General features: G+C 41.1%; 1 long non-coding RNA gene across 1 annotated transcript; it reads left to right on the top strand.

Moving 5' to 3' along the window:
* Positions 1-1,916, top strand: LOC123172768 (uncharacterized). The gene is made up of 4 exons (XR_006485704.1): positions 1-125; positions 216-742; positions 1,198-1,254; positions 1,692-1,916. It is a non-coding gene; the product is annotated as an uncharacterized lncRNA (long non-coding RNA).
* Positions 1,917-5,446: the final 3,530 nt, after the last annotated feature.

Raw genomic sequence — 5,446 nt, forward strand, 5'->3', positions numbered from 1 at the left:
AATGTGTCTCATCGAGTGGGTGTGAGAGGAATTGGAGCGCCTTTGCTTTGGTGCACACAAAGCAAAGAAATCGTCTTTTATATGACAAGCTCCACAAGCTAGTTTCTGTCCGCTACAACCTAAAGGTATAAACAAACTCATTTTACTTTCTTTGTCAACCTTGTATTGTCCTTGCATGTCATATAATTTACTTGGTTACTATTCAAACTTTGAAGATACATGCTGAAGAAGATCAAGAGAAAGATATAGATAATGAAGTTGATCCAAGTGCACTGCTGCTGGACACAACAATGTTTGATGAAGCAAATCCAATAATGGAGTGGCTGAATGAGGATGAAGAGGATCCAATTGTGGATGTAGCTGATGCAGCCAGTGCTGTTTTTGAGAAAATAAGGCGTCTCAACTCAAGCAGGAAGGATTCTTATGTTGGTACAAAAGGTAATAAGAAGAAAAGAAAGAGGAATCATGATGAGGAGAATGAGTATGTCGAAACTGAGAGTGAGGATGACGATGAAGAGAATGAGTATGTTGATAATGAGAGTGAGGATGATGATGGGGTGAGTGAGGATGATGAGGATGATCAACAAGATCAGCAAGAGACACAAATGCAAGTGGAAGAAGAGACACAAGTACAAGCTGAAAAGGAGACAGCAGCAAGTGTTGGCAATTTGGAGGCTCGTAGATCTGGACGACTAGTTAGGAAGAAGACCAAGGAAGTGAACAGCCTCTACTCGTAGATTTGGTAAGTCTCTTATTTTCGGCGTCTCCGCTTCAAAATTTTAGCTTCATGTTTTATATGTTTGAAGCAAATAGCTTGATGTGCATTTCTTTATTTAAGTAGGTTGATATTTAATTGTTATGGTGCTCTAATGTTTACCTCACTGTGTATGATCAGTACTGCTGCTCTAATTGCTACTTGTCAATTATCACCTTGTAGTGTTATAGTTGCCACTTATCTTCTTGTATTGTTGTTGTAGTTGCTATACTTATCAGTGTTGCCACTTATCTTCTTGTATTGCTATTGTAATTGCCACCTATCAGTGTTGTTCTGATTGCTACCGATCACCTAGTAGTGATGTTCTCTGTTAGTCCATTTTATTTGATTATGCACAAAGTGGAAAAAGAAAATTTTGATGTTGAACTACATCCATCCTGATCCTATCTTTGTTTTCTCTAAACCAAAAATGCCACATGAAGAACTAGGATATCAAGAAGCTTTTGGATGTATGCAAGCTTGGAGCTACTGTTTTATAGGTATGTTACCACTATATTTATCCTGCAATACCTTGTGCTTATGCATGATTTTTGATTCATATTTTTCACCGTGGATTTTCCTTCTGTGTGACAATTGAAAAATGGCTAGTCCAAGCCAACAGCGGGCTGTTTGTGTCTATGTTGCTTTCTTTGTATCCTTAGAGTTTTGTTGTGCTGGAGTACAAACTATAAACTAAAATTCATCATTCTAGTATATGGAGCCATAACCTTTGCTCTTGAAGCTTTTTGGTGAATAAAAACTATATTGCTGTAGTAGAATTGTTATTTCATTCATGAGCATGCATAACATTTGAATATTGTTCTACTAGCTACTTCTCCTGATAATCCATTTTATTTTTTGTTGCACAAAGTGGCAGAAGATAATTCCCATGCAGACTACCTCCATCCTAACCCTTCCTCTATTTTCTCTAAACCAGTAATGGCATGTGAAGAATATCCAGGGATATCAAGAAGCTTTTGGATGTAGGCAAGCTTGGAGCTGCTGTTTCAGTGTCATGCTTTGATGGTTGTCTTTTGGGGCTGTTGTTTCTGTGTAATCATTTAAGTTTGTTGGCTGTAACGGACTATTTAAACTCTGAACTACGCTGTGATGGTTGAAGTTGGACTGTTAAGGGTTATGTTGGAGGCAACTTTATAACTAAGGTGTGCCTGTTATGTTGGACAGATGCAGTTTTATTAATCCCTAGAGCTTATTTGCTGAAGTTTATTCGATCCATCCTGATGGTTGTTGCACTGATATGTTTATGCTTTGTTTTATTTCAAATTTTGTTTGAATTTTGGCCGAATTTCGGCCAAATTTCGGTCGAATTTTGGGCAAATTTTCAAATTTTGATTTTGCAATTTCGTCCGAGATTTTGCCGAAAAATTTGAAATTTCCGAAATTCGGCCATTTCGCCCAAGGACGAAAAAAAACATAAACCGAAAATCAAAACGCAGATCAGCCACATTGCGTCAAATACAAACAACACCACTACGCCTGGGGGTTGATCTACGGACATCATTCCGAGTTCGTAGCGAATACCAACCTCATCAGTGGAAGCGTTGCCGGATATGCTGCAGTGTTGTTCGCCCAAGTACTGCTGTACTTTGTGCCCGGCCGTACGGCTGAGCTAAAGTATATATCCTCCACCCAGACTAGCTCAATCATAACTCGATGATTGGTTGAGCTAGCCAGGGGTTATTATTTGTAAAAGGGTTGGTTTCAGTTGACGTCGGCTGACGTCATATGCTTGTAGTCCAGCCCACTTTATTCCTCTGTCCAACCTGGTTGTTCTCTGTTGTCGCATTTTGGGTTGGCATTGTGTTTGACTTCACAAAGTCTCAGTGGTCAATGTAAGCAGTGATTCTGATCTTCTGTTCCGTTGTCTGAATCTTTGGATGATTCTTTCTGCAGATGCTAATTAACTGTCCTGTGTTCATGATTGCAGAAACCAATCGACGATGTGGCTAAGAGTTTTGCTGGATCAGAAGGCAAGACGATGAGAAACGCCGGTGCTGCGAGCCATGCTAAGGCGGTGGCCCATGGGTTGCCGGAGTTCCACGAAGACTATTATGTTCCAAGTGTTCACAGTCCTAGGCACCGCTGACAAAAAATAGAACAACCGGAGTAGAGCTACTTAGTCGCAGACGATGTATATATACCATCTCTCATGAGGTTAGATGCGAAGCAGCTAGAATTTCATGTAAGCTGAAGCAGTGATCACATCATGATAGCTATAGCAAGTTAGCAACTATGAAGCTCAATTCCACTTCTGCATGTCTGTAAGCCGGAGAAGACACAGTTTTGGTGTACTACAACACTTTACGTTCGGGCAGGACGGTGCACTAGATTATCCAAAGCTACGTACAACCACTATTTCGCACATGCTCAATGATAACTAGTTCCTCCGTTCCTAAATATAAGTCTTTGTAAAGATTCCGCTATGAACCACATACGAATGTATGTATATGTATTTTAACTGTAGATTCATTCATTTTGCTCCGTATGTAGTCTATCTAGTGGAATTTCTACAAAGACTTATATTTAGGAACGGAGGGAGTAGATGATTGATTGAGCTTAGCCACCTTTTGCAATGCAAGGATAAGTGTTGGCAATAAAGAATGCAGTACATGACGTTCTCAAGATAGGTAATGTGTGCAGAAAAGCAAGAGAGGGTCGGCAACAAAGGCAAAAAACAAGAAGAGAAAATAACATGGTAGTGTTCTTTTTGTGAACACCCCCCTGCCCTCGCCTGGTACTTAATCATTACTACCTCCGTTTCTAAATATAATATTTTTTAGAGATTTCAATACGGGGTACATACAGATGTATATAGACATGTTTTAGAATGTAGATTCACTCATTTTGCTCCGTACGTAGTCCATATTGAAATCTCTATAACAGGTCTTATATTTAGAAACGGAGGGAGTAGAAAGCCAGAAATAACATACTACGGTCATGTTGTATATTGTGTGTGTTGTGCTCTCTGGTACTCCCTCCGATCGGAAATAAGTGTCCACTTATTTCCGATTGGAGGGAAGTATATTTAGTTCAAACAGGAGCTATATGATTACCAGGAAAACAAAATATAGAACATGTACAGAGCTAGAGCCAGCTACCATTCTAAGCACGTAAAAGCTACTCCCTCCGTTCCGAAATAGATGACCCAACTTTGTACTAACTTTAGTACGTTAGTACAAAGTTGGGTCATCTATTTCGGAACGGAGGGAGTACATCCAAAGCATGTCCGCAGATTAATCCAACATAACTGCCATGATATTCTCTTCTCCCCGTAGACGCTTTCATAAGACGTAGCCTCTGTCAATGCACCAACGTCGTTAGCTAGACTAGACAGACCGGCACCCAACCTTCCAGGACCGGGCAATGCGTGCGGCACCTGGAACCAAACACAAGAACCTAAAGCTTCTTGTGCTTAGTAGTTAATTTAAAGTGTTGTAGTATTTGGTTAAGTACTAAGGAACAAACTAGTGGCTTAACCAAATTGTTCATGGCCCAACTTTCGTGGAAACATCCTCCCATTTAGGGTGGCATGCAAGGACGGTCTCTATATATTCAAGTTAATTAGTTGCAGTGATCCAGAGACATTTGCACTAAGAAATAGTGGTTTAATTTGTATATGCTGTTGATAAACCACTCCTCACAGACATTAGTGTAGCAAACACCGGGACGGGTTGCAAAGCTGAATGCATATATACCATCTCTCACGAGGTTAGATGCATGCTTCAGTTCAAACGACTTCATTAGCCTAGCTAACCTCTCCTCTCTACACCCTCTTCTGAGCTAAAACTCACTGAAGTATAATCTCCAGCTAGTCAATGACATTGATCTCTCACAAGATGAGGAGTTGCAGTTCCAGATACTTGACACTGGCTGCAGCTATGATCTTGGTTCTGGTACTGATGGCGGCCACAGAGGCTGAAGCCATCCGGCTAGATGCAGAGGCGCGGGCATCACTCAGCAGCAGCGGTGGCAAGTCAGTGTCGTCAATGCAGAAACCGATTGGGACCAATGCCATCGAGGGATCTGCTGGCTCGACAAGCGAGACAAAGAGGAGCGTCCACGTTGCTGCAGATGAAGTTAGTGCGGCGGCGCATAAGTTGCCGGAGTTTCATGAGGACTACTATGGTCCAAAAGATCACAGCCCTAGGCACCATTGATGGAGCAAATTCTTCTTTATTTCCTCTCTTGATCGATGGTCTCTGTCTAGAACTGACTAGCTAGCTAGGTAGACACGGCGGCTGCAGGCTGCCAGAATTACTTTGTAAATTTCATGTCAGCTCACTCAGTGGGCACATGACATAGCGTTGATGTGCTAATATTCTTGGCAATACGATTTCAAGCAACATATGTGAGTTGCTGCCTGCCTCTTGATCGATCAGTCTCGTGTGGGCTTGCACAATTACAGATCACGATTTTCATTAACCTGACGACAACCTCCAAATAGAACCACCAATTTGTTTGATCGGAAGACAGTCCTAATTATAACATTTTTTCAATAAAGAAGGGTGCCTTTATTAACTCAAAATATACCATCAAGTGGATAACAAACATGACGAGTGACGCCCGGCCTCTGCATAGCAAGTCCTAAGTTATAACTAACAAGAAAGAACCTGCATAGTATACACACCCACTGTTTCTGAAACATGCTCAATGATAACTAGATGATTGATG

This window comes from Triticum aestivum, unplaced genomic scaffold (genome assembly GCF_018294505.1).
Source record: "Triticum aestivum cultivar Chinese Spring unplaced genomic scaffold, IWGSC CS RefSeq v2.1 scaffold71740, whole genome shotgun sequence".
NCBI lineage: Eukaryota > Viridiplantae > Streptophyta > Magnoliopsida > Poales > Poaceae > Triticum > Triticum aestivum.